Genomic DNA, 12,886 nt, shown 5'->3' on the forward strand with positions numbered 1-12,886 from the left:
TATTGTCCTATTTTTACGACAAAACATATAAAAAGAAATGTAAAAAACATATAATTCTAGAAATGTAAAAATTAATGAATAAAATATTGTAAAATAATTACATTAAAAATAATAATACAAATTAAATACTACTACTACTACTACTACTACTACTACTAATAATAATAATAATAATAATAATAATAATAATAATAATAATAATAGAAAATAAAAAAACAGGCAAAATATGCAGAAAAAAGGACACTGTGTTACTGTAACTGAGTAGGACTTTTACATTGGATTTCTTCTCCTTCCAAGCAAAAGTCAACTTACCCATGAAAAATTAAATCATTACCATAAGAACACTAAATTACCTCTTAGGTCTTTCTGACTATGTGTAAATTTCTGCAATCAGAATCATTTTAGCCTGTTTCATACAGACTTCAATCTGAAGTATTTATACCCTGTAAAGGGCTTGTTTAAGACATAGTGTAAAGTGTAATGTACAGTACATAATGTATATTTATCTGTGAAATGCTTCACATATGTCAGTATATCAGACTTGCTATATCTGTAATGTATGTGATCAAATATACTGCAACACTGAACATAATTTTAATCCTGTTCTAGCTACGAGATACATGATGAACTATCACGACTCACCTCGTCTGCACCATCGTGCTAGAAATGCCCTTGATTATGGATATGAACATAACGTATCAAACAAAAAAACGTGTTTTTTAACACATCCTAACCGCTGCAGTTGATGATAAACATGATACCATGTTAACATTAACCGGCTGGTGCACTGTTTACATTAGCATATGCGCGTGGGTCACTTACAACAAGCGCGTGCTGTTGACTGGAACCAAAGTCCACCGATTCTCAATTAAAACCCGAATGACCACAGTGTTGTCTCCCTCAAGACGGTAGTGCTTATATCCACCTTAGGACACTTGCTCACGATCACGTCGTCCAGCTGTGTACTTTTCTCTAAACTACATTTTCACTGAGCTAGAGGCGAGCAGAATCGGCTAAGCTACCAAGAGTGAAAGCAAAGGATCAGGCCATAGCAATTAGGTTACCATAGAAACGGATACAGACATTTCTGATTGGCCAGTGAGAAAGAGTCTCTCTCTCTCTCTCTCTCTCTCTCTCTCTCTCTCTCTCTCTCTCTCTTTCTCTGTCTGCGTGTGTGTGAAACAAAAAAATATATTATAATAATGTTTTATTCTATAATTACAAAAAGATATTATATATATTAAAAATATATTATTATAAATATATGATATATATACTAAAAATATATTATTGTAAATATATAATATATATTAAAAATATATTAATGTAAATATATAATATATATGGGGGGCACAGTGGCTTAGTGGTTAGCACGTTCGCCTCACACCTCCAGGTTTGGGGGTTCTATTCCCGCCTCCGCCTTGTGTGTGTGGAGTTTGCATGTTCTCCCCGTGCCTCGGGGGGTTCCTCCGGGTACTCCGGTTTCCTCCCCCGGTCCAAAGACATGCATGGTAGGTTAATTGGAATCTCTGGAAAATTGTCCGTAGTGTGTGATTGAGTGAGTGAATGAGAGTGTGTGTGCCCTGTGATGGGTTGGCACTCCGTCCAGGGTGTATCCTGCCTTGATGCCCGATGGCGCCTGAGATAGTAGTTCGGATAAAGCGGTAGAAAATGAATGAATGAATGAATGAATGAATGAATATAATTAAAAATATATTATTGCATTATCACTTTTTTGGATACTTGGCATGCGATATCGCTGAAAACTTTGGTTACTAAAATACAAATTGTTATTAAATTGATCTTTTTAAAAAAAAAGATTGTCATTAATCAACTTACTTATTGCTTTACATCCTTAATGATGTTGCACATGTGTGAACTGTCCAACATCCGTCACATTCATCACATTTCTGATTTTTTTTTTTTTTAACTCAAAAGAGACAGATTCAGCAGCAGTAGCTAGTGAACATCGATTTTGATTGGGCAGGATGACATTTTTGCTATAGGTAACTTTATTGCTGAACTGCAGGGGAAGAACTGTTTATAGCAAATAAACCATTACACCCTATGAGAAAGAGAGTGTGTGTGTTACAATGATTGTATAACAGGTATCCTATGTTTATGTGATACTCCATTTGGTGTTGTGCCTAAGAAAAGTCTTACCTGTGCTGTTTAAGTAATCTGACCGAAGCTACATAGTTATCTGTTTTGACTGAACCGTTTTTCAGTATATATTACATGAAGTATACAGATTATTTCTCACAATTCGATTTGCATCTGTTCCACCATTTTCAGCCTGTCACTACAGATGGTAATGGATTTTCTGTCACCCTGCCATTAACATTTTAAGTACACAGTTCACTGTAGGGTGTGTGTGTGTGTGTGTGTGTGTGTGTGACTTTTTCACAGGCAGCTAAAATTAGATTCTACATGAGGTACACATGTCCCCATATGATTAAATGTGAACCATTGACAGAATTAACTAAACGATTGCTGCATTTGTGTAATCACTGTATCTTTTGCTTAGACATAATTGCAGAACTTTAAGAGTAAACAAAAAATGTAAGGATCTAAAAACAATCATCAGTATTTCTGTGCATAAAGCTGTGTTTTAAACATCCATATCTGTTTAAATAAACAGTAACAACGTGTTATTCTGATTATTTATATGACAGAAAATAGAATAACGTTGTAATTAAATTAATTGTGATAAACAACCACACAACAAACACCATAAAATAAAAATTACAGCTCCACCTTGTGGAAGTCATTGAAATTTCTTCGAAACTGTGATTTTAAGCGTGTGCACCACCTCCTATATAGAAAATCATAATATGGATATAAATATATAAGCCTAAATATTTACTTTTGCATCCATGCTTTTGACAACTCCTGTTTTTCTGAAGTATATTCATCTCTATATCATTCCACAAATCAAGCCTTAGAGGCTAATTGCTGCAGAGAAAACACTTAAAACACTTAAAAGACTCTCAATCCATGAGAAACTAGATGCTGTAGTCTGATTTGCATCAACACCAAACATTAAATCTGAGAAAAAAGGAAGCACTAATCACAGGGATAATTCCATAAATTTGGTGACAGCAGCATGGTGTAGGGATGATTTCTAGTAGAAGAAGACTGTTTTAGATGAGAGAAAACAACACCCTTAATGCCCCTCTATTTATGATTTCAGTAAATGTGGGAAGCAGGAGGTTCTCATTTGGAAAATACAAGTTCCCAGGTGTGAATGCAACATTAATTACTCCCCAAAACCTTATCAGCAATCAATAAAATTGAAGCAAATTTAGTTTAAACTGAAAAAAGTTCTGAAAAGTTCTGAAATTTTGAGTTTTTAAAAAAAAAAAAAAAAAAATCAAACAAAATTGGACACCACTGAAGATCAGATGTTAATTATAAAAAAAACAACATACAAGCTATTCAGGGCAGACTTCTTGCTGTACCAGTGCAGTGCTGGAACTAAATTGCCAAAATCTGTACCAGCATTACAGTGCCCCTGTGCACAAAGCTACATCCATATAGACAGAATTTTAAAAAAGTTGAAGAACTCACAGGGCCCAAATAGAGCCAAACCCCATTAAACACCTTTGGAATGAACTAGAAGGCCAGCTTCACACCCAAACTCCTCACCCGCCAACAGTGCCTGACCAGTGTCACCGGCCAATGCTCTTGTGACTGGGCAAATCCACACAGCCACACTCCAAAACCTAGTGGAATGCCTTCCCAATTACATGGAGGTTATAACAGCAAAGGGGGAATAAATCTGGAATGTGATGGACATCAGTTCAGTTCAGTTCAGTTCACTTTATTTATAAAGCACATTTAAAACAGCCACAGGACTGACCAAAGTGCTGTACAATAACAGGGGTTAATAAAAAAAAATACATAGAAAAATAAAAAAAAATGATATTAAGACAGGAGAAATAAATAAGCGAAATAGAATTAAACAATGCAAAAATACACACTAAAGCACTAAAACAAGCAATAATAGAACAATTAGAAACAGTAAGAAGAGAATGAAAAGGAAAACTATAGAAATGCCGAGGAAAAGAGATACGTTTTTAAAAGGGACTTAAAGAGGGACAGAGAGGGTGCTAATCTTAATTCAATGGCAAATCATTCCAAAGCTGTGGCCCAATTACTGAGAAAGCTCGATCCCCTCTACGCTTGAGTCTTGAAAAGGGAACAGAGAGGAGGTTCTGGTTGCCTGATCTTCTGAACTTCTGGAAGGAGAGTACGGATGTAATAACTCAGATAAATAAATAGGAGCTTGATTATGCAGGGCCTTAAAAACAAATAAAAGTATTTTAAAACGAATTCTGTAATCAATAGGCAACCAGTGAAGAGTCCTCAGAAGAGGGGTAATGTGATCGCTTTTGTGCTTTTTTAAAAGAAATCTGGCAGCAGCATTTTGAACCAATTGTAAACGGTTAATTTGATTTTTGGCAACACCACAGTATAGAGAGTTGCAATAGTCTAAACGAGATGTAATTAGAGCATGTACTGCCATCTCTAAGGTTTTATCAGTTAAAAAGTGCCTAATTTTTGATAAAATGCGTAGCTGATAAAAACTCGATCCAATGACAGCGGAAACTTGTTTATCAAATTTTAAGGGCTCGTCTAAGAGAACACCCAGATTCCGTACCTGCGGAGACCTAAAGACGGAAAGACATCCTAGGTCAGGGTTGGTGACCTTTACACTTTCTGTGGGGCCGAACACTATCACCTCAGTTTTATCTTCATTTAAAAACAGAAAGTTTTGGGCTAGCCAAGCTTTAACTTCATCTAAGCACAGTAAAAGGGATGTAATGGATGAGGGGTCATTTTTCTTAAAAGGTAAATAGATTTGGGTATCGTCCGCGTAAAAGTGAAACGACGCTCCGTATTTCCTCAGAATGGAGCCCAGAGGTAACATGTACAGGGAAAACAGGGAAGGTGCCAGAATTGAACCTTGAGGAAGACCACACAACAGCGGGGCAGAGGAGGAGGAAAAGTTACCCAGTTTAACTATATACTTTCTGTTTGATAGGTATGACTGAAACCATTTTAAAACTGTGCCTGATAGTCCCACCCATGACTCTAATCTAGCGATAAGTGTAGAGTGGTCAACCGTATCAAATGCTGCAGATAAATCCAGTAAAACTAGAACCACAGAATCTCCAGAGTCAGTAGCTAAAATATCGTTTAGCACTCTCAGAAGAGCAGACTCAGTGCTATGAGCAGTTTTAAAACCAGATTGAAAATTGTCGGACAAACTGTTATTGGTGATACAGTATGTGTATACAGAAAATTTTAGATGTAAAAGGTAAGGCAGATATAGGGTGGAAATTTACATCAAACACATATAATGTAGGTATGATTATTCATGTGTCAACATACTTTGGACATTAATTGTAGAGTAATTAATGACCATACGATACTCTACATACTGGATTTATATCCCCTATTTATAAAAGGAAACAGTATGCTTTCCAACCCTGATGCATGGTTTGACAGGATTTAACGTTTAAAATAAAATTTTATGTAACATTTTTTTATTTATAAAAATTGCATGTTAATTCTTTGCATCCATAATACATGATTTGTGCTGAATGCAAACACACAGAGCATTAACCATGGTGAAAAAGCATTGTCCATTTCTTCCCTTTCAGGAATTATAATGTAATATTGACTGAATATTTAGTTAGTAGTAAATAACTCTAAATCTATAATTTACCTTTACTAAAATACAATATACATCGAGTGAATCCACTGCACATTGTAGTTTTGATCCAGCTTTGTCTGGATTTCTTTTCTTAACTGCAGGTGGCACTATATCCATTAATAATATATGTCCTACAGTACATTTCTACCAGTGACCCTGCTGGGAATCAGTAAACTGGTCTACTGAAAGCTAACATTCTGTACCTGTTTTCCTTAAATTATTGATTAAGACCCTATATAGCATTTCATTTTTATCTTCTTTGACACCAAACTGTCAATTCTCTTTTAAATGAAAAATGTGTGATGAAGCACTGAGCACTAATGCTGCCAATCCTTACATACTGTATGGAGAGCTGAACAATATTGTGCTATTATGTAAAAATTACCTATTGTACTATTAGTTAACATCGTAAAGCATTATCCTTTGAATAAATCTCATCATTCAATCATTATTTCAGTCTGTTGTTGTTGCAGTATCACCTTGAGGCCCATAATTAGATCAAATGTCCAAACAAGTGAAGAGGGCAATAAATCTGTTTCTCAAACAATGACTCACTTACTGCTGAAGCTTTATATAGGAATTGGGATTTATTAGCAATCCATTCTATCTCTTTTAAAAGTGTGTGTCACGATAACCTTGGTTAAATCACACTGAGCACTTGGTTTGCTTTGTAATCTCTATCAAAAACATCCTCATTTTAGTACAAATAGTTTGGCATCTGAGAATCTAAGCTAAAACCGTGTGGAGGTTGTGGTTAGAGCACAGGCTCTGCCATGATGGAGCAGGGAGGGCTTAGAGCCTTGCTCAAGGGCCCAGTTTGTCAGTGTTGAAACCTGAACCTGACCTTCTGATCAACAACCCAGAGCCTTAACCACTTGAGCTTCCACTACCCTCTGGGGCAGAGTGTAGGAGCAGCCATGATTAAAGATTAAAGGTCTTGCCCAAGGACTCAACAATGCTAGCTTTGTAGCTCAAAGCCTTGAACCTTGACCTTCTGATCAGTACCTTAACCACTAAGCCACCACGTTAGTAGTAGTAGTATAACCTTTAGGTGGTATAACCACATTAAAATGTTGATTCAAGGAATCTTTACTTGTGTGCAGGACTGGATAAACAGTTTTAGGTTCTCAGAAAAGATTTGCCACATATGCCTTAAACAGAACCAACAGCAAAAGAGATCTACATTCTAATCTCCTCTTACTGTATGACAGTGACCAATGTGATCTATTGGTGCCTACTCTGCTTTTGATTGACAGTATGGATGAGATTATTCACTATAATTGCAGTGACTGTAAAGAAAGAAATTGTGTGTTTGTAAGCAAGTGTGAGAGTCAGTGGAACTCTCGCTGCCTCCGCTGGCAGCAGCGTCTCCTAGCAACACTTCTAGAATGTACAGTATCTCTGGATCTCATGGGCTCTGCGAATATACAGCTCCTGTGTGCCACAAGGCCTTCAGTAAAAGATTCATGAGACATAAATGTGCATTTTAATGCCATTTACTTTTTTATATTTTCCACTTAAAATATGCATTTTCCTGCTCATGTTTCTTATACCATGGCTGATTAAATCAAACAAGACATTGTTGAGATAGGTTATATTCACCTTAAGGTTAGTGGAACATTGAGACAAACATAAATAACAAAAAAGAACAACCCACTACACACTATTGTCCTGGGGAAGCTTTGGTGTTCCTAAGTGTTCAGAATTACAATGAAAAATATAGGATGGTCGCTGATGTTCTCTCTTTTTTTTCTAATTAGAAATGCCTTCTCAGTCGAAACGTAAATGCTGAATCCAGCTCTGACACAAAGTGAAGTCGACAGCATGGAGGATTAGATAGGCCTGCTGAAAGGTTAACAAAAAGGAGAGAGAGGGAGAGAGAGAGAGAGAGGTGGAGAGATGGATGGGGAGATGAGTGACATATATTGTTGCCTCTCTTGTAGTAGATGGAAATTTAGGACAGATAAAGACGAACCTAATTATCAGATTGACAGGAAGTGTTGTTGCTCTGACAGATTTATGACTACCTGTGTCCGGCAGCATTGCCACTGAGAATTGTATTTAAGAAGAAATACATTCGCTGTCCACTTTATTAGAAACACCAGTACTCTTGCAAACTTATAGTTACCTATTCAGCCAATCATGTGGCAGCAGCACAGTGAAAAGAATCATGGAAATACACCTCAAGTGATACAGTTAATGTTGTCAAATATCAGAATGAGGAAAAAGTGCTATCTTGGAACTTTGATTATGGCATGGATGATAGTAGCAGATGGGTTCAACTGCGTTGGGTGGAAACTGATGTGGTCTTCTGCTGTAGAAGCTCGTCCACCTCAAGGTTTGATGTCTTGAGATACTTTTCCGTTACTATAGACTTCATGTCTGTTCCAATCAGTCTAGTAATTCGCTTCAGATCTTTCTCATCAACAAAGTCTTTCTTTGATTCTCTGCTCACAGGATGTTGTTTTTTTAATGTAAAGTCTAGTGCCTGTTGTGTGAGAGGAAAAGTCCCAGGAAAGCAGTTTCAGAAAACTATGCCATGATTAAAGTCACTGAGATCACATGTTTTCCCCATCACCGGCTCCAACATTTGTTAAAAAAAAAAGTAAATTAAAGAAAATGTCAGCTTTCTCTTTTTTCGTTCTCATTCAATTATTGGACACAACATTTCCTAAACAATTGATGGATAATGGATGGTTGTTGTTCACTGGTGTTTGAATGAAACCTTGAACGCTTCTGTGTGTCTCTTATGGCCTTTCCTGAAGTGAGAGACATGGTGTCTCCCATCTGATTCAAAATGCAGACCACTTGTAACTCCTCACTGAGTGAAACAGCTGCAAGCACTGAATTAATGTGGAGACAGACTGACACACATCTAGGTATTAAGAAAAGAAAACATGGCACAGAATTCAAAGGAAATAGGCGAGAAATTCCTTGGGGCTCTCCCAGACCCAGATTCTATCTATTTGAGGTTTTACATTAACATCCTCCTCTTATTATTTTACTATTATGCAAGGTTTGATGATTCATGAATCTTTGGTCTTTGAAGAAGACAACACAACAAAAGTTACACATTTGCTAATACATTATTACCGCTAGTAGAGTTTCCTTTAGTAGAAATAAAATGCTTCTAAAATCCAATAATTTGTCTTCAGTAATCAACCTTTGCCCTCTGATGGTCACAGTGGTAAATATGATGCCGACAAGATCCAATAAAAACATTTTTATGTATGTTTCCATAATTTTATTTATTTTATATAATATTTCCATTTCTGTTTTTGTTGTTTCTTGGCACAAGCACAGGATTTTCATTACATTTTAGGTCAAAGCTTCAAGAAGGTTAGTTGGAACAATAGTTGGGTCAGATTTCTCAAACTTGAACATTGTATTCCACCATGAAATCAACATCATGCAGTTCTGCTTACTTCATAAATTATTTACTGGCTTAGATGCTTTGGGATCATCCTGACACATTAAAGATATTGATTTGGTGTGATTTATTGATTTTGTGTGTGTATTTGTGTGTGTGTGTGTGTGTGTGAGAGAGAGAGAGAGAGAGAGAGAGAGAGAGTCCAGAAAGTGATGGAGGGTCCATTCTGTTATCAGAAGTATAGAAAGTGTAAGTGTCCCCATGAGAAAAAGTGTCCATTTTTACTTCATACAGTTTGTAATAAACAAATGATCAATAACATTTCCAGGCTCTGCTAAATTAGTCTGGAAACACCATGACTCAATTAATTTAAAGGGGAAAAACAGGTCACTCATCTAAGAGGTTATGGTACAATACATTATTAAAGCTACAGAACATAAGATTTCTTTTTAGAATGAAATTCAGGAGACAAAATACTGCCTAATAGGATGATACTGAGCATTGATGGGTGTCTGGTCGGAGTTGATATACTTGCACTGTTTATGACATGCCAGCTCAGACATGTCAAACATCAGCTTACTCTAACTTCACGCATGAAAGAAGTCTGCCTACAAGGTGGCATACAGGAGCTGTCAGCCAATCAAGGAAGAGAGAATCAGAGCAATAGAGAGTAAACAAACTAAAGAAGAAAAAGGAAACATGAACAAGGATTGATGGAGTTCTTCTTACTGAAATGGTAAGACATTTGTTCTCTAATTTTTGTGGGAAGCCAGTAAATTCGCAAACAGCAAAAGTTAGTTTGTTCTTAGCCAATTTGTTCTTAAAGTGGAATTTGTTTCATAATCACAGAGTCATCTCCATGCAAATAGATCTGAATCAACAGAGCATTTGAAGGCACTTTATTGTACCTGGAGGAAATTCAAGAAAAATTACACAGAGGGTAAAATGACAAGAATGTGGAACTTGATGTGTTCACTCTGCTGTTCAGTCTGCTGCTTTGACGAATATATTAAACACCCTCCCACCACCTTCACAAAAGAGCATCTGAATGATGCTGCCCCTCACTGTCCCCAGATTGTAGTTTACCATTCTGATGCACTTTCTCGTGCCAAAATACAATATATATTGCATTGTACTGGCTATATTGGAAACAAATCATATTATGTATCCATTTTAAATGATGACATCCAGTTCATCCATTCAATTAATTAATCAATCAAATGAAGCATTTACATGTACTCAGAATTACTTTAAATAAAGAAAATGAAAAATTATTAAATTAAAAATTATTTATCCCATCAATGTGAATTGTCTTTTTGCATCAATTACAGTTTTGAGTTCTCTCAGAAGTATTTTGTATATAAACTTTGCACATTCCTTAATGGTAATTTTCTACAATTTTCTAATTATTTAGAGAACATTTTCAGGTTTCTATACTTTTTCAGGTCCCCTCCTTGAACCGCCACCTTATTGTGGTGGAGGGGTTTGCGTGCCTGAATGATCCTAGGAGCTATGTTGTCTGGGGCTTTCTGCCCCTGGTAGGGTCTCCCAAGGCAAACAGGTCCTGGGTGACGGGCCAGACAAAGAGCGGTTCAATACCCCTTATGAAGAAAAATACAGCAAGGTCCGTGACGTCGCCCGGTTGCCAGGCCCGGGGTTGGGGCTCGCATGCGAGCGCCTGGTGGCCGGGTCTTACCCCACGGGGCCCGGCCGGGCTCAGCCCGAAGGAGCGACGTGGGGCCGATCTCCTGTGGGCCCATCACCTGCAGGAGAAACCGTAAGGGGCTGGTGCAATGTGGATTGGGTGGCAGTCGAAGGCGGGAGCCTAGGCGACCCAATCCCTGGACACAGAATCTGGCTCTGGGGACATGGAATGTCACCTCGCTGGGGGAAGGAGCCTGAGCTGGTGCGGGAGGTTGAGAGATACCGACTAGATATAGTTGGGCTCGCCTCCACGCACAGCTTGGGCTCTGGAACCCAACTCCTCGAGAGAGGCTGGGCTCTCTACTACTCTGGAGTTGCCCGCGGTGAGAGGCGACGGGCTGGTGTGGGCTTGCTCATAGCCCCCCCAGCTCAGCAGCCATGTGTTGGAGTTTACCCCGGTGAACGAGAGGGTCGTTTCCCTGCGCCTTCGGGTCGGGGAGAGGTCTCTCACTGTTATTTGTGCTTATGGGCCAAATGGCAGTGTAGAGTACCCGACCTTCTTGGCGTCTCTGGGAGGGGTGCTGGAAAGTGCTCCGACTGGGGACTCAGTCGTTCTACTGGGGGACTTCAACACCCACGTGGGCAGCGACAGTGACACCTGGAGGGGCGTGATTGGGAGGAACGGCCCCCCTGACCTGAACCCGAGTGGTGTTCTGTTATTGGACTTCTGTGCTAGTCATAGTTTGTCCATATCGAACACCATGTTCAAGCATAAGGGTGTCCATCAGTACACATGGCATCAGGACACCCTAGGTCGGAAGTCGATGATCGACTTTGTGGTTGTTTCATCTGACCTCCGGCCGTATGTCTTGGACACTCGGGTAAAGAGAGGGGCGGAGCTGTCAACTGATCACCACCTGGTGGTGAGTTGGATCTGATGGCCGGGGAGGAAGTTGGACAGACTTGGCAGACCCAAACGTACTGTGAGGGTCTGCTGGGAACGTTTGGCAGAGTCTCCGGTCAGAGAGATCTTCAACTCCCACCTCCGGCAGAGCTTCAATCAGATCCCGAGGGAGGTTGGAGACATCGAGTCCAAGTGGACCATGTTCTCCACCTCTATTGTCGACGCGGCCGCACGGAGCTGTGGCCGTAAGGTCTCCGGTGCCTGTCGTGGTGGCAATCCCCGAACCCGGTGGTGGACCCCGGAAGTAAGGGATGCCGTCAAGCTGAAGAAGGAGTCCTATCGAGCCTGGTTGGCTTGGGGGACTCCGGAGGCAGCTGATAGGTACTGGAGGGCCAAGCGAGCTTCAGCCCGTCTGGGAGGAGTTCGGTGAGGCCATGGAGAAGGACTATCGGTTGGCCTCGAAGAAATTCTGGCAAACCATCCGGCGCCTCAGGAGGGGGAAGCAGTGCCCTGCTCACACTGTTTACAGTGGGAGTGGGAATCTGCTGACTTCGACTGGGGACATTCTTGGACGGTGGAAGGAGTACTTCGAGGATCTCCTCAACCCCACCGACATGTCTTCCACTGAGGAAGCAGAGGCAGAGGGCTCAGTTGAGGACTCGTCGATCCCCCAAGCTGAGGTCACTGAGGTGTTTGAGAAGCTCCTCAGTGGCAAGGCACCGGGGGTGGATGAGATCCGCCCTGAGTACCTCAAGTCTCTGGATGTTGTGGGGCTGTCTTGGTTGACACGCCTCTGCAACATCGTGTGGTGGCTGGGGACAGTGCCTCTGGACTGGCAGACTGGGGTGGTGGTCCTTCTGTTTAAGAAGGGGGACCGGAGGGTGTGTTCCAACTACAGGGGATCACACTCCTCAGCCTCCCCGGAAAAGTCTATGCCAGGGTACTGGAGAGGAGAATTCGGCCGATAGTCGAACCTCGGATTCAGGAGGAACAATGCGGGTTTCGTCCCGGTCGTGGAACACTGGACCATCTCTATACCCTCACCAGGTTGCTGGAGGGTTCATGGGAGTTTGCCCAACCAGTCCACATGTGCTTTGTGGATCTGGAGAAGGCATTCGACTGTGTCCCTCGTGGTGATCTGTGGGGGGTGCTCTGGGAGTATGGGGTCCGGGGCCCTCTGCTAAGGGCTGTCCGGTCCCTATATGACCGGAGCAGGAGTTTGGTTCGCATTGCCGGCAGTAAGTCA

This window comes from Tachysurus vachellii, chromosome 8, assembly GCF_030014155.1.
Source record: "Tachysurus vachellii isolate PV-2020 chromosome 8, HZAU_Pvac_v1, whole genome shotgun sequence".
In the NCBI taxonomy this organism is placed as follows: Eukaryota; Metazoa; Chordata; class Actinopteri; order Siluriformes; family Bagridae; genus Tachysurus; species Tachysurus vachellii.